The 23638-nt window shown below is 26.5% G+C and overlaps 2 long non-coding RNA genes across 2 annotated transcripts; both read right to left on the bottom strand.

Annotated features, from left to right (window-relative positions):
* Positions 1 to 209: 209 nt before the first annotated feature.
* On the bottom strand, positions 210 to 1208 carry LOC135925546 (uncharacterized). Its single transcript, XR_010571674.1, has 3 exons — positions 1079 to 1208; positions 980 to 1035; positions 210 to 347 (listed from the first exon to the last, which is right to left on the bottom strand). It is a non-coding gene; the product is annotated as an uncharacterized LOC135925546 (long non-coding RNA).
* Positions 1209 to 13294: 12086 nt separating this feature from the next.
* On the bottom strand, positions 13295 to 14775 carry LOC135925354 (uncharacterized). Its single transcript, XR_010571625.1, has 4 exons — positions 14623 to 14775; positions 14148 to 14282; positions 13812 to 13961; positions 13295 to 13361 (listed from the first exon to the last, which is right to left on the bottom strand). It is a non-coding gene; the product is annotated as an uncharacterized LOC135925354 (long non-coding RNA).
* Between the last annotated feature and the right edge of the window lie 8863 nt (positions 14776 to 23638).

The following is a 23638-nucleotide window of genomic DNA, read 5'->3' as shown; positions in this document are numbered from 1 at the left end:
AAATTGGTATTAAATTGTGGATATTATAGTGTTGCAAAATTCAAAAAAAATATAAAAATTTTCTTCTTGTTTAATTGATTTTAGGTAATATAAAAAGCTTCTTTTGGTTAATGTTAAACAATACTTTAAATTTACACAGCACAAAAAAGTAAACGCATTGAATTGATATTAAAAAAGATTATCAGTATATTTAGCAATGTTACACAATAAATTTACACAGTACAAAAAGTCAAAGAAAAAGAAATAATCAACATATCAAAAAATTATAAATCAATAAAGATGTTGAAGCAATATTCTTCTTGATTTTGATTGATTTTAGGTAATATAAAAAACATCTTTTGGTTTTGCTAAAATCATATGTATTTAATTATATAAAAAGTAAACACATTGAATTGATATTAAATAAGATCCTCATCATATTTAGCAATGTTACACAATACTTTAAATTTATACAGCACAAAAAAGTAAACACATTGAATTGATATTAAAAAAGATTCTCAGCATATTAGTAATGTTACACTATATTGTTAAATTATTAAAGCACAAAAAAGTAAACACATTGAATTGATATTAAAAAAGATTCTCAGCATGTTTAGCAATGTTACACTATACTTTAAATTTATAACAGCACCAAAAAGTAAACACATTGAATTGATATTAAAAAAGATTCTCAGCATATTAGTAATGTTACACAATACTTTAAATTTATACAGCACAAAAAAATAAACACATTGAATTGATATTAAAAAATATTCTCAGCAAATTTAGCAATGTTACACAATACTTTAAAATTTATACAGCACAAAAAAGTAAACACATTGAATTGATATTAAAAAAGATTCTCAGCATATTAGTTGTTACACAATATTTTAAAATTTTTAAAGCACAAAAAAATATATTAAAAAAGATTCTCAGCATATTTGCAATGTTACACAATACTTTAAATTTATAAAGCACATTTTTATTTAATTAAATTTACTGATGTTGATGGTATCATATCTTTGATGTGCTCTATGTGGTCTTTGTGTAAATTCCCTGATTTAAATGGTGCAAATTGAAAGTATAAAAAATAAAATACTGATAATGATGATCGTACAATGGTACAGTATCTTTGATGGTTTTGCTTGATTATAGCCACGGGTTATTAGCTAGTCTGCAAATAAATTGTGTAAAGTGTCTATGATGGTTAAACTCGATTTGCTCGTAAAATAAAGCTGTAAAATAAATATATATATTAATTATGTATAATTTAATATAGCTGTTTATGTGTTTAATTGTGTTTCGATTAAGTTTAATGTTGGTTCAATATTATGAATTTTATTCGTAGGTTCGCTTAATAATGGAGATTCACATATAATGCTATTTTAGATGGAGCTAATTAATATGTAGATTAAAATTTAACATAACTTAGACTCGTAGGAATTTGTTAATATAAGGTAAATCTAATTAAGAATAACTTTCATTTTGAATAGGAAAAACCTCCAATAATTAAAAATGAAATAGAGTATTACATAATATATTAACAAAAATATAATCCACTATGATCAATAATTAATTTATATGTTATAAATTTACACAGTACAAAAAATTAAACACATTGAATTGATATTAAAAAAGATCAAAGAAAAAGAAATAATTAACGTATTAAAAAATTATAAAACAATAAATTTTTTATTTTATTTCATCAATATATAATCTTTATTATTCATGAATTCAACTTATTTTTTTGTATAATTTATAAGAATAAATGTAGTATCATAAATAAATTTAAATTCTTTGCTAAAATCATATAATAAAAAATAAACACATTGAATTGGTATTAAATTGTGGATATTATAGTGTTGCAAAATTCAAAAAAAATATAAAAATTAATTTACTGTATGGGGTGTTTAAGCAAAATATAATCCACTATGATCAGTAATTAATTTATATGTTATGATTTTTATTGGACGATATTTTTTTAAAAGAATACTATTGACTAAATTTGCATATTTTAAGCCTTTTATATATATAAAGATAATTTTTTCATTTTAGAAATGATATATATAATATAAGACTGACCATTCATTCATTAAGACTGTACATCAAGGCAAATCAGCTGGGGACGCCATCTTAGTTAAACATTATTAAAATTTTAAACGAGAGCCTAATTTATTCCTGTACCTGATGCAAACTTTATTGAATTACCTGTTCATCGAGATAATAAGGAAGCGAGTTATCAATTTAATAGTAGTTTTTAACTTGAGAATAATTATCATATGGGTTACCAAAATGGCGGGTCTAGCTGATTTGCATTCAACGACGCTTAAAAATGCATTTTAATGATATGAATCGTCAGTCTAGGTGTATTATATATGTCATTGGTTTAAGGCGATCGATATATAATATTATAATTATGTATTATAAGTTGTAAAAATATAATTGATTTAAGTTGTATCTATAAAAAAAATTATTTTACATGATAAATCATTATCAGTTAATTTTATATATTATAAATATAGTAACAGATTTTTACATCTAATTGATATAATAAAGAAATCTTCCTTATATTTAAATTCCGACTAATTCCTATTTCTGACATCCAAAAAAACAAGGTAACATTCCCTAGCTCTTTTTATGTAAAATTACTTTTATATTAAAAAATGTGGTGTCAGAGACTATGGGAACAAACAAAACATTATTAAAGGTGTCTATATATTTTTCCTTTTCGTGATGGAGTTGGCGGAAAAAGATCTGGCAAAACCGATCTACGCACGTATTAGTCCCAAGCGATGTAAACCTTCGTTCCAAGACTAGCGTCATTCCATCCGATTTGGTTTAATTATCAAGGATGAGGCCAGAGGGTTCCAGTGAAGATAAGATATTGGTGGATTTCAATATTCTATTGATAATTGGATTTTTTTTAAAAACGACAGTGTAGGGGGTGGTGTCCAAAACTATATATATGAATATCAAACAGGATACATGATGTAGCCGTTACGATTTCGCAGCCTAATGTTGTAATTCTGTGTACTTGGGGTTAGGTTTATATGGAGAAAGAGCGATGGGGATTTTCTTTGAACAGCTTTGAATTGTAGGTATTTGACGTTTTGCTGTATCAATGGTACCAGTTTCTTTGTCTTATAGATTTGGCTATGAGCGGTTCGGGTCATTTTTGCTCCAGGGGTCTAATGCTGCGGTATAATATAGATCAATAATATCCAAGTCTCTTGTGTGTATCGAAATTTAGCAACTGCTGAAATGCTCAAGGATATTGGAGCTTTGGTGGTAGGGTAGCTTGCATCCAGGAGAGTGATGAGAATTTGATATTTAAAATAGATTCGAGAGTATTTTTTTAGAACTTTTAGGTCTAATAATATTCAGGGGATGTGAAAATTGTTGAAGAACAAAAGCTTTGTAGAATCTTTGAAATAAATAAAAAAAATTAAGTAAATAAAGAGCCTGATGAGCAGATAAATGTATTAAAATATTTTTCAATCTATTGAATTTGGCAAGTAATACATCTTTAAAATGAAATACAGCCTTTTCCCCTCCAATGGATGAACATAGGTGGGTAAAGCTAGTTTTGTCAACTACAATAAAATTTTAAGGGGATTATAATTCACACTTATTAGAGTTTAGCAACAGTTCTGTAAAAGTGGATTGGTTGTAACATGCTGAAATGTATTTTGAATAATCTGGGAAATATTTAACAGAAAGAGGGTATAAAATGTTCCTTTCTAAGTGAACTGAAGGCATTTTGTAGATTTATTTTGAGGATGCATTGTTAATGTGTATTATGGAGGATGACACTTGTCGAATGAGATGCAGCCTTACAACTTCCAAGAACATTAAATCCTAGGTTGGTTAGGTTGTAGTAGGTTGGATGGGTTATTTTATATTGGAGCAAATAGAAATTATTCGCCGGAAGTGCGATTCTATTGCAATAGGTCTGATGTAAGCGGGTTCCAAAAATGATGGGCTAAATGGTTTTAGGTATATTATTATAAAAAATATGATTGAGCATATTCAAAAATGCGACGCTCAATATTTAATATCACTTTTTATAATTTTTTTAATGTTTAGATTTATTTTTTGGATATAAGCAGAGTTGTTAAGGAGCGGAGCTATAGAAGCAACGCTCCTGAAGCGCCCCTCCTTTTTAAAAATGGGAAGCGAGAGCGGGTGCTAGATCCTTTTAGGCCTGGAACCGCTCCTTTAAATTTATAGTATAAATTAAATTATTTTTTAAATATTAGTAATATTTGTTAATTAAAATTCGATAAAAACGAAATTATATTTTATTTAAATTTAACCATTATTAACTGTTGAGCCGAGTTTTATATTTGGTTTTTCTTGTAATCTTTTTAAATATTAAACATCAAGTTTTTAATTTTTATATTGAAAATTTTGTGAATATTAATATTCATTTTATAGATATATTATAATAAAAAATAGTTTTCGATATTATGGATTTAGAGATCATAGAAGAAGAAATCGAATTTCCATTTCCATCATACAAAAAATATTTTAAACTTCTAAAAGATGTTGATGAAAATGTTCAAACAAATTTAAGGGCAAAATGCCTTTTGTGTTTAATTAAAAGTATTTCATTTTTAAGTGAGCAGCTTTATTCTTAAAATTCATCTAAAAGTAAAAAATCTTTCTTTACGAACTGATAACTTTATTTTTTTAACTTTAGAATAATATTTTTTAAATGGTTCTTATAATTATTTTTGGGCAATTCATTATAGTTTTGAGCTTCTTTTTAAAATATATTTTAGTATAATTTACTCATTACTTGTTCAACCTACTTTTTTATAGCTGAATTAAAAAATATCTTCATAAAATACAATATCCCGCTCCCCTCTAGTGCTCCTATGGAACGCTTATTTAGTATTGCAAAAACAAGTCTTAGGGGAGAGGCATGGATGTTTGTTAGATTCTATAGAAAATTTATTACTTTTAAAGGCTAATAAAAGATATAAATATTTTGATAGCTCATTTAATATAAATTAAACTTTTTGATAAAAATATATGATTTTGAATTAAAAATAGATTATGTTTTCTCATTGATGTTTTCTTCCCGGAATAACGAATTATTTTTATCCCTAACCATCTCTAATGTCTTTAGCCATTAAATGCATTTCAAACCCAAGAAAATGATATCAGAAAATAATTTTATTTCAATTATTTCAAAAATATTTGATTAAAGAATAATATCATAATTATTAATAAATTTTTAAAATAAATATCAGAAAATAAAATATAAGATTTAAAATTATCAACTCCGATAAATATTATTATATTTTATAGCTAATTACGTAAATTGAGAGAAATATATTATTTAACCAAAAATTCTATATATTATTACTATTACTTTTGTTAATCATTAATAATATTACTACATCAAATGACGAATTTATGCAAAATTATAAATTTTATTCTTTAATATATATATATCTAGAGTGCCAATCGATATGATACTGAATCATTTAGATAATTTTAATGATAAAAATATAACAGCAATTTTTATTTCCAGTATATATGTATGTGAATATTAAATAAATGTTCTATAATATAAAGGCGGATAAATTTTTATAAATTTAAATCAGATAATGAAGGTTTATCTCATTTTTAAAATCACGCCGAGAACAAAAATTTATAATTTTAAGCTAGTTTTTTTATTTTTAAATTGAAATGTAATTTGTCAAAATTACGAATAATATAAACGCAAAGCTGAATGTTGAAAGATTTTTTTTAAAGCCAATAAATTAGCTTAAAATTATTTAATGACAAGGGTTTCAAACACACCGTTCTGGATTGTAAAATAATCAAAGCTTTAAAATACCTTCCAATTTTAATAGCTGTATGGAAAGTAGATTGGATTTTAATAAATAATAAGTTTTTATGACAATATTGCTATCAATAAGCGGTTTTTTAATATTAAAAAAATGTAAATTTATTAAATTTATTGATCAGGTCTCATGGGTGGTGAGGTTACGATGGTTTGGAAGTTAAAATTTAGTTCGCACTTCTATTTGATGTCTTTTAAATTTCTGTTTCGATGGATTTGGAACTTCTGTTTCGATGCCTTTTGATTTTCTGTTTCAATGGCTTTTGTACTTCTGGGCTTTAGAATTTCTGTAATTATAATGACAAAAATATAATACCTGTATATATGTATATTAACAGAATTCATAAATGTTCTATACTATTATGGAAATTTTTTGCGGATAAATTTTTATAAATTTAAATCAGATAATGAAGGTTTATCTCATTTTTATAATTCACGCCGAGAACAAAAATTTATAATTTTAAGCTAGTTAATGTAATTTGTCAAAATTAAGAATAATATAAACGCAAAGCTGAATGTTGAAAGATTTTTTTTAATGCCAATCTAAATTAGCTTAAAATTATTTAAATGACAAGGGTTTCAAACTCACCGTTCTGGATTGTAAAATAATCAACTTTAAAATACCTTCCAATTTAAATAGCTGTAAGGAAATTAGATCGGATTTTAATAAATAATAAGTTTTTATGACAATATTGCTATCACTAAGCGGTTTTTTAATTTTAAAAATATTCTTATTTATTAAATTTGTTGATCAGGTCGCATTGCTCTTGGTTGATGAGGTTACGATGGTTTGGAAGTTAAAGTTTGCATTTCTGTTTCAATAGATTTGGAATTTCTATTTCGATGGATTTGGAACTTCTGTTTCTTTGGGTTTTAAATTTCTGTTTAAATGTTTCTATGGATTTGGAATTCAATGGATTTGGATTTTCTGTTCATGGATTTTGAATTTCTTTTCTAGGGATTAGGATTTTCTGCTTCGATGGATTGGAATTTCTTTTTCGATGGATTTGGAATTTTTGTTCATGAATTTTGAATTTCTGTTTCTATGGATTTGGAACTTCTGTTTCGTTGGGTTTCTGTTTCTATGGATTTGGGAACTTCTGTTTAGATGGATTTGGAAATGTTTTGATGGCTTTTGAATTTTTGTTTGGATGGATTTGGAATTTCTGTTTCTATGGATTTGGAACTGTTTCGATGGTTTTGAATTTTTGTTTCTATGGATTTGAAACTTCTGTTTCGATTGCTTTTGAATATCTATTTCAATGGCTTTTGAATTTTTGTATAGATGGATTTGGAATTTCAGTTTATGAATTTTGAATTTCTGTTTCTATGGATTTGGAACTTCTGTTTCTATGGATTTGGGAACTTCTGTTTAGATGGATTTGGAAATGTTTTGATGGCTTTTGAATTTTTGTTTGGATGGATTTGGAATTTCTGTTTCTATGGATTTGGAACTGTTTCGATGGTTTTGAATTTTGTTTCTATGGATTTGAAACTTCTGTTTCGATTGCTTTTGAATTTCTATTTCAATAGCTTTTGAATTTCTGTTTCTAGGGATTAGGATTTTCTGCTTCGATGGATTGGAATTTCTGTTTCGATAGATTTGGAATTTCTGTACATGAATTTTGAATTTCTGTTTCTATGGATTTGGAACTTCTGTTTCGTTGGGTTTCTGTTTCTATGGATTTGGAAACTTCTGTTTAGATGGATTTGGAAATGTTTTGATGGCTTTTGAATTTTTGTTTGGATGGATATGGAATTTCTGTTTCTATGGATTTGGAACTGTTTCGATGGTTTTGAATTTTTGTTTCTATGGATTTAAAACTTCTGTTTCGATTGCTTTTGAATTTCTATTTCAATGGCTTTTGAATTTTTGAATAGATGGATTTGGAATTTCTGTTCACGAATTTTGAATTTCTGTTTCTATGGATTTGGAACTTCTGTTTCGTTGGGTTTCTGTTTCTATGGATTTGGGAACTTCTGTTTAGATGGATTTGGAAATGTTTTGATGGCTTTTGAATTTTTGTTTGGATGGATTTGGAATTTCTGTTTCTATGGATTTGGAACTGTTTCGATGGTTTTGAATTTTGTTTCTATGGATTTGAAACTTCTGTTTCGATTGCTTTTGAATTTCTATTTCAATAGCTTTTGAATTTCTGTTTCTAGGGATTAGGATTTTCTGCTTCGATGGATTGGAATTTCTGCTTCGATGGATTGGAATTTCTGTTTCGATAGATTTGGAATTTCTGTTCATGAATTTTGAATTTCTGTTTCTATGGATTTGGAACTTCTGTTTCGATAAATTTGGAATTTCTGTTTCGATGGTTTTTGAATTAATGTTTCTATGTCTTTTGATTTGTTTGGATGGATGTGGAATTTCTGTTTCTATGGATTTGGAACTGTTTTGATGGTTTTGTATTTCTGTTTTGATAAATTTGGAATTTCATATAGATGATTTTTGAATTTATATTTCTATCTCTTTTGATTTGTTTGGATGGGTGTGGAATTTCTGTTTCTATGGATTTGAAACGGTTTTGATGGTTTTGTATTTCTGTTTCCATGGATTTGTAACTTCTGTTTCGATAAATTTGGAATTTCTCTTTCGATGGTTTTTGAATTTATGTTTCTATCTCTTTTGATTTGTTTGGATGGGTGTGGAATTTCTGTTTCTAAGGATTTGAAACTTTTTTGATGGTTTTGTATTTCTGTTTCTATGGATTTGTAACTTCTGTTTCGATAAATTTGGAATTTCTCTTTCGATGGTTTTTGAATTTATATTTCTATCTCTTTTGATTTGTTTGGATGGGTGTGGAATTTCTGTTTCTATGGATTTGAAACGGTTTTGATGGTTTTGTATTTCTGTTTCTATGGATTTGGAACTTCTGTTTCGATAAATTTGGAATTTCTGTTTCGATGGTTTTTGAATTAATGTTTCTATGTCTTTTGATTTGTTTGGATGGATGTGGAATTTCTGTTTCTATGGATTTGAAACTGTTTTGATGGTTTTGTATTTCTGTTTCTATGGATTTGGAACTTCTGTTTCGATAAATTTGGAATTTCTGTTTCGATGGTTTTTGAATTTATGTTTCTATCTCTTTTGATTTGTTTGGATGGGTGTGGAATTTCTGTTTCTATGGATTTGAAACTGTTTTGATGGTTTTGTATTTCTGTTTCTATGGATTTGTAACTTCTGTTTCGATAAATTTGGAATTTCTCTTTCGATGGTTTTTGAATTTATGTTTCTATCTCTTTTGATTTGTTTGGATGGGTGTGGAATTTCTGTTTCTATGGATTTGAAACTGTTTTGATGGTTTTGTATTTCTGTTTCTATGGATTTGTAACTTCTGTTTCGATAAATTTGGAATTTCTCTTTCGATGGTTTTTGAATTTATATTTCTATCTCTTTTGATTTGTTTGGATGGGTGTGGAATTTCTGTTTCTATGGATTTGAAACGGTTTTGATGGTTTTGTATTTCTGTTTCTATGGATTTGTAACTTCTGTTTCGATAAATTTGGAATTTCTCTTTCGATGGTTTTTGAATTTATATTTCTATCTCTTTTGATTTGTTTAGATGGGTGTGGAATTTCTGTTTCTATGGATTTGAAACGGTTTTGATGGTTTTGTATTTCTGTTTCTATGGATTTGTAACTTCTGTTTCGATAAATTTGGAATTTCTCTTTCGATGGTTTTTGAATTTATATTTCTATCTCTTTTGATTTGTTTGGATGGGTGTGGAATTTCTGTTTCTATGGATTTGAAACGGTTTTGATGGTTTTGTATTTCTGTTTCTATGGATTTGTAACTTCTGTTTCGATAAATTTGGAATTTATCTTTCGATGGTTTTTGAATTTATATTTCTATCTCTTTTGATTTGTTTGGATGGGTGTGGAATTTCTGTTTCTATGGATTTGAAACGGTTTTGATGGTTTTGTATTTCTGTTTGTATGGATTTGTAACTTCTGTTTCGATAAATTTGGAATTTCTCTTTCGATGGTTTTTGAATTTATGTTTCTATCTCTTTTGATTTGTTTGGATGGGTGTGGAATTTCTGTTTCTAAGGATTTGAAACTTTTTTGATGGTTTTGTATTTCTGTTTCCATGGATTTGTAACTTCTGTTTCGATAAATTTGGAATTTCTCTTTCGATGGTTTTTGAATTTATGTTTCTATGTCTTTTGATTTGTTTTGATGGTTTTGTATTTATGTTTCTATGGCTTTGTAACTTCTGTTTCGATAAATTTGGAATTTCTGTTTCGATGGTTTTTGAATTAATGTTTCTATGTCTTTTGATTTGTTTGGATGGGTGTGGAATTTCTGTTTCTATGGATTTGGAACTGTTTTGATGGTTTTGTATTTCTGTTTTGATAAATTTGGAATTTCTATATCGATGGTTTTTGAATTTATATTTCTATCTCTTTTGATTTGTTTGGATGGGTGTGGAATTTCTGTTTCTATGGATTTGAAACTGTTTTGATGGTTTTGTATTTCTGTTTCTATGGATTTGTAACTTCTGTTTCGATAAATTTGGAATTTCTCTTTCGATGGTTTTTGAATTTATGTTTCTATCTCTTTTGATTTGTTTGGATGGGTGTGGAATTTCTGTTTCTAAGGATTTGAAACTGTTTTGATGGTTTTGTATTTCTGTTTCTATGGATTTGTAACTTCTGTTTCGATAAATTTGGAATTTCTCTTTCGATGGTTTTTGAATTTATGTTTCTATGTCTTTTGATTTGTTTGGATGGATGTGGAATTTCTGTTTCTATGGATTTGAAACGGTTTTGATGGTTTTGTATTTCTGTTTCTATGGATTTGTAACTTCTGTTTCGATAAATTTGGAATTTCTCTTTCGATGGTTTTTGAATTTATGTTTCTATCGTCTTTTGATTTGTTTGGATGGATGTGGAATATCTGTTTCTATGGATTTGGAACTGTTTCAATGGTTTTGTATTTCTTTTTCTATGGATATGGAACTTCTGTTTCAATAAATTTGAATATTTCTGTTTCGATGGTTTTTGATTTTATGTTTCTATGTCTTTTGATTTGTTTTGATGGTTTTGTATTTATGTTTCTATGGCTTTGTAACTTCTGTTTCGATAAATTGTGGAATTTCTGTTTTGATGGTTTTTCAATTTCTGTTTCTATAGCTTATGTTTTTGTTTGGATGGATTGGGAATTTCTGTTTCTATGGATTTGGAGCTGTCGATGGTTTTTAATTTCTATTTCTATTCATTTGTAACTTCTGTTTCGATAAATTTGGTATTTCTGTTTCTATTTTTTTTGAATTTCTGTTTATTTGGCTTTTGCACTTTTGTTTCTATGATTATCTTAATTTGAAAATTATTAGATGTTGGCAAATCTAGTCCATACTTCTTTTATTTTTTTCTTATTTTTATATTTTTCATCGTCTTTATCTAATATATCGAGAATAAAGAAAATATCAATTTTTTAAATTTTTATAAGACAATTCTTAAAAGAAGTCAAACTTAATTAATCTATAGAAACGAATAAATCAATAAGATTTATACCATTTCACTCCATTTTATTGAAACAGAGTGCATAAGTCATCTTTGCCTACTGTTGGGAAACGTAGAGGTAAAAGCACTAAAGGAAGGGATTCCTATAAATATTATTTGACGGATGATGAATATAAAATTAGGCCCAATCAAAAGAAAAAAGTGGAAAGGAAAAAATAAGGATTCTTCAGTCTCAGATGCTGAAAATTACCTCTTTTATTTTTTTCTTCGGTTTATATTTTTTATCGTCTTTATCTAATATATCGAGAATAAATTAAATATAAATTTTTTAAATTTTTATAAGACAATTCTCAAAAGAAGTCAAACTTAATTAATCTATAGAAACAAACAAATCAATAGGATTTATAACATTTCACTCGATTTTTGGCTATCTTCCATATCATAGAAAGTTTCAGCACCATCTGAGACTGAATGCTCCCTATTTTTTCCTTTCAACTTTTTTCTTTTGTTTGGGCCTAATTTTATATTCATCTTCCGTCAAATAATATTTACAGGAATCCCTTCCTTTAGTGCTTTTACCTCTACGTTTCTGAACAGTAGGCAAAGATGTCATAGAATCTGGTACGCAGTGATTTCTGACTTCGTAATATAGCAACTAATTATGGTTGGCCGTAAAAACCGCCATTTAAACTATTTATGTCAGTATTAGTCTACACTACGTTATTCAGTAATCTATTTCTGCCAATCAAAGGGGCGCTAAGAGAATTGAACACATTTCCATAAGGGTTATTCCTACAGTATCCCTAACCCCCCTATATGATTATTACAATAAAGTTACCAAATAGTAGTATCAAGTGCAATAAACCATTACTGAATAGTATTATCAAAACCAATATCGTTACAAATGTATATAACATATATTATCGCAAACTAACTTTAGCGATAGAAAATAAGCCATAATAGATGAAAAAATTATTAAAACAAATTAGTACATTTAATCGACTTGGAAACACCAAAATATGTCGCTTAAGATGACTCCCAAGTAGTCTTGTTTAACGGCGCGTTTTGAGCCGATATATAATAAACTGCTACCACAATATTTTAGCCAGAATAATATCGTCCAAGTCGCGAGATTTCGCTAATCGATGTCTGGACTTTTGCGCCATCTATGGAGCAAAAGTTTTAGGCCTTGCGTAATATTATTCTGGATAAAATATGGAGTTAGCCGTTTTCTTTCTTTCTTTCTTTCTTTCTTTCTTTCTTTCTTTCTTTCTTTCTTTCTTTCTTTCTTTCTTTCTTTCTTTCTTTCTTTCTTTCTTTCTTTCTTTCTTTCTTTCTTTCTTTCTTTCCTTCTTAATTTGTATTAATAAATCTAAATATGATAATTTTTAAAAAAAATAACCTGGGAATATATGCATTTTAACGAAATTCTCAATTGACACATTCGCATTTAGCAAAGTATTATATATGTGGAAATTGTTTACGATATTTTCTAGGGCTCTGTTACTTGGAACCCAGATTGTATAATAAATATCTGCCTTGAATGTTAAATTGGATCGATCTAGAAACTGTCTAAATATGCTGATTTCTTCATATTCGGCTAGAATTTCTTCATATTCGGCTAGAATTTCTGACAAATTCGCAATTAGAGGAACTAATGCCTTAATATATAAAAAAATTTATTTAATATTTTATTTTAAAATATAATGTCAATAGTAAAATCATTACATTTATTTAAAAGATTTTGTATATAACTAATAATTCAATATTATTTATTAAAATTGGTTTTTAATAAATACTAGTAACTACTACAGATTAAAAGATAATATAACCAAATAATTTTTTCTTTCATAATATATTTAAATACAAATGTATGAATATTTCAAATAATAAAATACCAACCTTAATTTTTATTACCTAAAAAGAGTCATCTAAAAGGAGTTCATATTATTTTTCGTAACCTTAGCGATAAAGCGAAATTTTACTCCGCAGAAATGATAGATCTTTTTGCTAATCTTTCTTACACATTGTATATTGTTGGGTATCACAATCTAATATTCAAATTATTTAAAAAAATAATAATAGTTAATTTTTATAAATGATAAAATTTTGGCAAAGGGTTTTGCATGTCAAAATCGGCAAAGGAAAATTAAAATTTAAAGGTTATTTTATAAAATATATAATGAATTTATATCCTAAAATATTACTATATAAAGTTGAAATCTTAAGATATATAAAATCACAATTTAATTCTTAATTATGGCTAAAAATATGCTTAAATTGATATTATTTTTAAATGAAAAGTAATGTTGGTTTATATAATAATTTTATTTACATTTATGAATCTTATATATTTCTATCTAAAATAATTTGAAACTGATTAAAATATTTACTACAATTCTTTTTTCATAAATATTATTCCCTTCATTTTTCTATATTCCACCGCTGGAAATGCTATGGAATACATTTAGGCTATATCAAGTTTTTTACAAAATTTTTACACGCGTAATATCATTGTACATTGAACCATTTGCCCCTTCAAGATGTCGAATAGTATTCAGGGCATTAGATAGAGCTATATGATTTTCAAGGAACTCTTTAGCGTAAGAGGTATTCTCTCTCAATTTTTCTTTTATGTTTTGGTCAAGATTCTGATATACGATTTTATATAAATATAAGTTGTTATTAGAAAGGTTTTTTAAAAAAAGAAAGAAATAAAATAAAGAAAATGAAAATAAAGAGGTTAAAAAAATGGAAGAGAAAGTTAAATTAAATAATTAGAATATACATATATCTTTTAAAAAAAAATGAAAATCAATTAATCAGCTGTTTATTACTAGGAAAGCCGCATTGTCTGGTATGAGAACTAATTTCGCGATTTTCGTTCAGAAGAGTGAAGTTAGATCTATGAAAGTAATTCTAGAATTCATTGGCTTCCGGTTCTCCCCGCAAGATTTTAACCAATGAGAGGGCTTTTATAATTATAATTTATATATTCGAAAAACTATATCATGTATACGTTTACGTAAATTATTTTCAAAAAATTAATAACTCAGTAAATTAAAATCACTTTTCCTTCCCAGAACAACAATTTTAATTGGTTAATTATACTGAAAGATCATGGAGTTATACGACCCTTTCATGATTAGAGTAATTCCTGTATATAAGTAAAATAAAAAAATTTTGGGCACACCCGGGCAAAATCTAAAATGGTCATGCCAACTCAATCGAAGTTGTTTAAATGGAATTGAAATAATTCGGAATTGAGTGAAATTAATAAATATGAAGAGTGGAAAAAATGATTTGATTTACATTTATTCGATATCAAGACAAGGTCCACGAATATTACAACTCCGTTGAATAAAACGCGAGTGTCAATGATGAATCCATTATTTATCATGTTAGAGCCGATATTTACCGTAGAACTTTTTAAAGTTTCAATTGCGTGAAGTTTTTTATAGAGATTAGGACAAATTCATTTTGCGATTCCGTGCATTTTAAGCGTTTCTTTTAATAAAAAATAATATATAGATATCCATTCTCGATACATAAATAGGTAATGTTTTTTATATATATGTAAATATGGGGTAACTTATGCAAGTAACTGTTAAAAACACATGATTGGTAGCTAAGATTAAGAATTACATTATGATTCCAAATATACGTTATGTATTTTTCCCGGAAATATATTATTTTTTCAATTTTATAAATCATTTTTTGAGCGCGTTTTTAAAAATTTAAAGATCGGATTTTATCCGAAATAATCTAATTTATATTTTAAAAAAATATAATTAAAATTTAATATAAATTATATTAATTTTGAAATTTATGGACAAATTGTGTGAAATTTATAGGGTTAGGTATTCCAAACATTGATAAGCTCAAAAAATACACATTGCCAGATTGACGCCATATATAAATATTTCACTTGATATAATATTATTTTTTAGAATATAAATTTGAATTGATTATTATATAAAATAAAATGCAATAAGTTAAAGTAGAAAATCGTGATATTTTTTATAAAAGGAAATTCGAATATTATAATTATTTTAAATAATTTTAATTAAAATTATAATTTATTTTAAATAAATTTTATATTATATTATTTTAATTTATTATAATTATTATTTCAATTAATATTTAAAAATTAATAAATTTATTTTTAACATCTAAATTAATTTTATGTAAAATTTAATATATAAATATAAATAGACAGATATCTTAAATAAAATGTGTTTGAAATATTTTTTATTAAAATCTACTAAAGTTTTTACTAAAGTTTTAAGAACATCTTCAACTTAAGAAGTTGATGTCATGATGAAATTAAATAATTCCTACCTTCAAATGAAGGAAAAAAATATTGAATAATGGTAAGAAAATTCTCGGGGAAATAAAAACCTTTAGCACATTTTACATTAAATTCTAATTCCTGGATGAGTTGTTGAGATAATTGATTTATAGCTGAATTTGATGGTAAGATGATAGTATGATATTTCCCGGGATTAAGAGTCAAATTGGCTAATCCTGAGGCTAATCAAATCTACATTTACAAAAAAAAATAATATTATGGAAGAGGATAAAGATAATTTTAAATTAAATAGGAAATCAAAAATGGTTTTAAGATATTGAAACGATTTTGCAAAAGAAAAAAAAGTGATAAATAAAAGAAAAAAAAGTAAAAGACAGATAGAATAAAAGAAAAAAAGAAAAAGAAAGAAAGAAAAAAAGAAAAAAGGTAAATAAATTAATCATTTTGTAGTGAAAATCTTTAAACTTAAAAAAGCCTAATTTTTACAATTATCATAGAGATAATAAAAAGTATTTTAATATATTCATACATTTTGCCATAGTCGAGTTGAGTTCTTGTTGCTTCAGGAAATCATACACAGTTTGTTTGGTGCGAGGAAAATCCTCCTTTAATTTGTAAATCATTCCTTGAGTAGTAAAATAATCCTTTATCACGGGTACACAGTTAACTGCCCATCGGGTACTCATTCTAGGTTTGTGAATCGTGAAATGTAAGCCATATGACTCGGAACCTATCGTGACTTTTCGCATATCGTTTAATATGAGACCCCTATGCAAATATTCAGGAATAATATTCCGCTCAAGACCAAAACCCGAATTGCTAATCGGAAGGAAAAGTGTGATATTCCCATGATCATTTAGAATTTCTAACAGATGGGAAGTATTTACTATTGAAGAATTGTTGCGAATGTAATTAATGCCTTTGAGAGTTTGGGTCATGTTCTTCAGCTCCAAACCTAAATTAATAATTTTGTATTTTAAAAACAATTTATTTTTATAGAAATTTGAAATTCAATTACTTTAACGTCCAAACGAATTCATAAGTAGTTTTACAAATTTTTTTTCGGTATTTTGGTTGCAGATGTTTAGAATTTTATTTTACACTGGATAGATTTTGCAGTGAATATAAACTTTAAAACCTATTATTAGAAAAATAATTTATTATTTTAATCCTCATGAATTGATACAGATAATAACATAAATCCTTTATTCTAAACTATACTATAGAAAAGGATTATGAGCCTTGAATTATCCTAAAAATTTGGCTGAGACTCTAAAGAAAATACGATAAACTGTCTAATCAGAAATATGGCGCTAAATCTTTAATCAAACTAGTCATCAACAAAAAAATGGCTCTAAAATAGCAATTTCGATATCCTTTTTAATTACACAGAAAATTAGTTATGAAATCATACGTTGCAATTGTTCAGCGAAACATTTCACTTTTTAGCGATAAATTTTATAGCAAAACTTTTACCACGAATTCACATTGGGCTAAATTACTATTCTGCTAAGACTATATTGCGAAACGAATATCGCCATTTTTTTTATAGCGAAATCCTTATCAGAGAAAGCTAATAGTAAACTCTTTTATTTTATATGATCATATTAATTCAATGATTAAATCACTATTTTAAAATTCTGAACACGTAAGAATTCTATATATAAAAAAAAGAAGTTTGAAATAATTATATTATATTGTTCAGGTATTAACTCTTACTTTTATCATTTTTGTATCGTAATTAATTAGCTAAAACCTAGAGAATTTCTTAGAAAAATTTGGGCTTCCTTAAAGAATAATCTACGAAAGGATCAAAGGTCATACTAAAGTTTTAAGTATACAATAACAAGTTCAAAATTTAATTTAAATTTTAAATTATACGATATGTATATTATATTAAAGGCTGACTTTGTAGGTTGAAATATAATTGATAAAATTTAATTTCAATCTTTAGGTTTTTTTTTCTTTTTAAAAACTTGATTTATAAATCAACAAAAGAGGTATATAGAAGGCTTTTTTAAATAAGAAAAAATTTACTTCAAAAACAAAACAAAAGGCAAAATATATAAATTTAAGGAAGGTGTCTAAAATGAATGACTAAACAAAAATACTATTAATTACCATGGATAGGCTGTCTATATAGAGCCGTTAAGAAAGTTGAATGGCAAATTTCTAAGCTAAGTTCTGAACAAATTTAGAAATAATCTTTAGGATCGTCCCATGTGATGGCTAAATTTTCATTAAATTAATCCATAATGGTTTCCAAACATGTTCCTAATTCCTATTATTTATTTATTTTTAAACGATGAAAGACCGCTATATTTTTACCGGTATACCGTACCGCCACAGTTGACAATTCTTCTTCAAAAAACTTTAAAAATTCTATGTTCGAACCACTTTTTCGAAAGCATGTTAATCCGTCTAAGAACGATAAAAAATCGTGTTTTTTGTTTGTTCAAACAAGGCTTTGAAGTCAAGAACAAAGAATTTTATATTTTTTTTCTCGATAATTTTATTTATTAATTTTTCTCGTAGGTTTAATTATACTATTACTACCGTTCAGAATTGATTATATATATAATTATTTTTTTTTTCTCTAAGAATATTCAACCCTGAAACTTAAGAAGAAGTGTGGAGATCATGTTAGTTTATTTTGTTAAAAATAAGAGTTTTAAAAAAAATAATTACAACCAATTTTAGGGCAGTTCTATCTTAATGCATAAAAACAAATATAATTAAACAAACAAATAGCAGAGTTGAGCAGATCCTACGAAAAAAATAAACTAGATACAGATACAGATTCTTTGTAAAAAAATGAATCTTAGATACAGATACTAATATCTTTTTCAAAATATCAAAAAGATACATGCCTAATTAGAGTATCTTAAATACAAGATACTTTTAAATTATCATTATCAATTAAATTAGAACAGTTTATAAAATACAGTTATTATTGATTTGTGAAGAACATAACATACGCATATAATAAGAATGAGGATTTGCAATAATTAATAAAATATTTAAAACTTTCTATGATATGGAAGATAGCCAAAAATGGAGTGAAATGGTATAAATCCTATTGATTTATTCGTTTCTATAGATTAATTAAGTTTGACTTCTTTTAAGAATTGTTTTATAAAAATTTAAAAAATTGATATTTTCTTTATTCTCGATATATTAGATAAAAACGATAAAAAATCCAAGCCGAAGAAAAAATAAAAGAGGTATGGACTTGATTTGCCAACATCTAATAATTTTCAAATCAAGATAGCTCAGAGAAACAGAAGTGCTAAAGCCATTGAAACAGAGTGCATAAGTCATCTTTGCCTACTGTTGGGAAACGTAGAGGTAAAAGCACTAAAGGAAGGGATTCCTATAAATATTATTTGACGGAAAATTATGATAAAATTAGGCTCAATCAAAAGAAAAAAGTTGAAAGGAAAAAATAGGGAGCCTTCAGTCTCAGATATTGAAACTTTCTATGATATGGAAGATAGCCAAAAATGGAGTGAAATGGTATAAATCCTATTGATTTATTCGTTTCTATAGATTAATTAAGTTTGACTTCTTTTGAGAATTGTCTTATAAAAATTTAAAAAATTTATATTTTGTTTATTCTCGATATATTAGATAAAGACGATGAAAAATATAAACCGAAGAAAAAAATAAAAGAGGTATGGACTTGATTTGCCAACATCTAATAATTTTCAAATTAAGATAGCCATGGAAATAAAAGAGCAGAAGCCATAGAAACAAAATTCAAAAGCCATCCAAACAAAATTTCCAAATTTATCGAAACAAAAGTTCCAAATCCAGAGAAACACAGCTATTAAAATTGGAAGGTATTTTAAAGCTTTGATTATTTTACAATCCAGAACGGTGTATTTGAAACCCTTGTCATTTAAATAATTTTAAGCTTTCAATATCTGAGACTGAAGGCTTCTTATTTTTTCCTTTCAAATTTTTTTTTTTGATTGGGCCTAATTTTATATTCATCTTCCGTCAAATAATATTTATAGGTAACCCTTCCTTTAGTGCTTTTACCTCTACGTTTCCCAACAGTAGGCAAAGATGTCATAGAATCTGGTACCCAGTGATTTCTGACTTCGTAATAAGGCAACTAATTATGGTTGGCCGTAAAAACCGCCATTTAAACTATTTATGTCAGTATTAGTCTACATTACGTTATTCAGTAATCTATTTCTGCCATCAAAGGGGCGCTAAGAGAATTGAACACATTTTCATAAGGGTTAATCCTCGATATGAGCCATGTCATATTTAAACGAATTTTACGGCATCCCAAACCCCCCTATATTTCCGGTTGTAGCAACCCGTTTCTGGTGTATAGGGGGGAGGTGTCATTTTCTGTTCCATCTTAAAATGTTAGTAAAAAATGTATAAATAAATAATGAAACTCAAAAAAATAATCAATATAATTTTACCAGCTGCCAGTCTATTTTCGCAAAGAAGCCATGCGACTTGATAGCATCAACACCATTGCTACCAAGCCTTTTAAGAGGATCCTGATTATAATATGAAGAATATAGAATATTTTTTAAAATTTGTTTATGAAAACTTTAATGAAAATAAATAATAAGCTTTTATTTAATATATGAATAAACATATCAAAAATACACAACTAAAAAAGTTTAAAAATTTATCATTAGGTTTAAATTCAGAAAATTTTTAATTTCTTAAAGAGTATTTAGAAAATAACCTTAATTGTATGATTGAGTTTAAAATTAAATTTAATTTTTATTTCAAACCTCGGTGAGGAATCCTTTGATAATGGATGAAGCGATGCTCGAAACGAATTTAGGAATTCGTTCGAGTTTGACTAAAAAGAAATAAAATATTAAATATACTTACAATCTTTATAATTGAAAAATTTGTATTTAATCAATGATAAAATATTGAGTTTAAATATGTTTTTAATTACATTAAAAGTATTTGTAAATTATTACCTGGAGAGGTATCATTGGCTTCTGGGCCAAAGGGTATTTCGCCAACCAGCATCTCGTACAGAACTACCCCTAAGGCCCACCAATCAATGCTGAAGTCTTTGAATTTTTATATAAAGAAATATTTCTAGTAGTTTTAAAAATTATGATAACAAATATATAAATATTACGATTTTTTTTTCTTACTAAATTCCAAAGTTATTACTATCTACGACATACTATATTTGTATTTTATTGTGAAATAGAAGAAAATATTTACTGTAATATGGGTCTCGGGTGGATTCTGGAGCACAGTAGCACGTGGTGCCCATTCCTAGAGTATGTCTTCTACCAATGAAACTTTCCTAAAAAATTTTTAATAACCGTGTATATATATTAAAATAAATAAAAGAGCTTGAAAAATATTTTAGAAAAATTTATTTTCCATAATTATCTTAATAATAACAAAATTACCGATTATCTAAGATGTGTATTTAAAAAATATCTTAGGAGATTTTTCCTAAGTTAAAATTGGCAGCTATTGGGAACGAATGCATAGCTTTCAACGATATCGATTTCTAATGTGTTTATTACAATATCCAAGAAGTGAGTTCTAATTTTACGCTCACAAAAAAAATATAGCTAGTACATCTTAATCCGCTAATTCTAGGTTCAATTTTAAGTGGTTTCATACTGCAGAATTTCGTAGGCCGCGGCGTGTATAGTTAATGCATATAAACAAAAATAGGTGGGTTTTATTGCATTTTAATAAAATTTGGAAAAAGCCGTAAATTATTTCGAATCGATTCAAACCGGCGGCACAAAACGGTTTTAAAAATTATATTTGCTATATTTAATGATTATTTCTCATTTGATTATTTAAAATAACTCGAGTATATTTCTAAAAGGCGTCAATTTGTAAAGGTATAATTTTGATTTAAAAATATAAAACCAATCAAGATAACTTAAATAAATCGGTAAACCCCCTTCAATATAAATTTGTTAAAAATTGATATTATTTTTCAAAAATTTACAATTATACAATATAATTTTATTGATACCAATTTAAGTTTTGGTTGAGTCGTGTAGGGCTGAACTAGTTATTAAACTATCCAACTTTAGTCAACTATAAAACAGCATAGCTATGTTTTTATCCAAAAATATTCGAATCAATCTTCAAGTTGAGACTCGACTTAGAGGCTTAATTCAAATTTTTAGGCTAAAAACTTGAATAAACCACAATAGAGATGGTCAAGTTAGGTATTTAAAAACGCTAGTGAACCGTGTGCATAGCCAGTGGAAACTTATTAAATAAATTACATATTTAAGCACGAGCTGGCACATACCTCAGCTGGAAGAATACTAATGTCCTTTTTTATTTCCTATTTTCCTTTTTTTTTGAAGATTTAATGTAGCAATTGACAATTATGAAATTAATTTAAAAAATAAAGTTTTTAAAAAAATAAGGATGTAGGGGGAAAAAAAATATTTACTATTAATTTTTTTATATACTTTTTGAAGTCTATCTATAATATGTATAAAAGCCTTGTCACACTGTGACAGTCACACTTACACAATTTGTAATAATGTCTGTGACCCAATCGGCAAGAGCCTCTCTTACAAATCTGATGGACTTAGGTTCGAATCCCAGCAAAGATTTTTTTTTCTCTTAATCTGGCAAAATAAAGATTTTTTTTTCTAAATCTGGCAAAATTAATCAAATGATACAATACAAAGTTTGTAGCTACCATAAAATTCAAACTATTAAATAGGTATTCTTTTATTTTAAAATTTTTACTACTCTTTAAAAAAATATTAGTTCATCAAAAATCACCATATAATCATATCATATCAAACATTTATTCATCTTCCTTTAGCATAAAACCATTACCGTCTTATACATCATCATATATTTAGATACTAGAACTAACTGATATATTATAGATATTCTTACACAATTTTATATTAATATTACACTATACAATTTTATATAATTAATACATATATGTTTAATAGGTTTTTTTTAAGGATATCTCATAGGCAATAGAAGTTAAATTTTTCAATTTAATAACTATTTTATTATCTTTTTATGTTTCTGCATAAGATACACTCCAACAAAAAATATATTAAAAATCAACTATCAAATTGTAGTAATACTGAAAATCAGAATGTATTATTGCTTCAACACCCTTATCAGTAAATTTATAAAGTTTTTCTATTTTTTTTACAAGTCTTATATAAATTTCTTATTTTGATTATATTTTTTAACGCTATGATTTTTTTTCTGAAAAACCATTTCATGGGGAAAATTTAAAAATTGTTACCATAAAAGGTCCTGTTTTATTGCCTTCTCTACAATTTGCTTAGATGAGTTTTTTTAGGTATATCTCGTAGGCAATGAAAGTTAAATTTTTTACAGTAAATTATTATAGTCTTTTTATCATTTTATATTATTGTTTTCATGTAAAAAATTTTAATTATTGGATGATGATAAAATAAAAAAATTTCTGATTCAATCAATAAAGTTAAAATTTATTATTCATTCGTAATTGAAAAGAAGAAAATTCTGATTCCCAGTCATTCTAGACTGGATATCAGCTAGTAAATATAATGATACAATTTATTTCATTGTAAATTATTGCTGAATATTATATTTGATGCACATGAGATTGTTTTCTTATAAATATTTTAAATATTTCGAGCGGGCAGAACAGAACCTGTTATTTAAAAATATTGCCTTCAGGCACTGATAGGTTCAATACAGTAATGACGATTATGGTTGTCTGTTAGACCCTTCATTTAGAACAATCTCGTTACATCCTCCTACCCTTAGACTCGATGACTAAACTAAAACACTAAATTATAAGGATGTATGTTATATAAATCCCTAATAGTAACTGCCTCGAAATTTCAAAGAAAATCTACCACAAGTCCAATGTTAAAAGATCCTGAATCATATAACCTTCTTTAATGTTATTTTTCTAAAATATGTTTGAATACAAATATTAAGGTTTTATCCATTTTACTTATTAAAATCTTGTTCCTACGGTTTCAATGTTATTTATTTTATTAATAC

Source organism: Gordionus sp. m RMFG-2023, chromosome 2 (assembly GCF_954871325.1).
Source record: "Gordionus sp. m RMFG-2023 chromosome 2, tfGorSpeb1-WG-v2, whole genome shotgun sequence".
NCBI classification, from domain to species: domain Eukaryota; kingdom Metazoa; phylum Nematomorpha; class Gordioida; order Chordodea; family Parachordodidae; genus Gordionus; species Gordionus sp. m RMFG-2023.
This window is presented reverse-complemented; position numbering and strand designations above follow the sequence as displayed.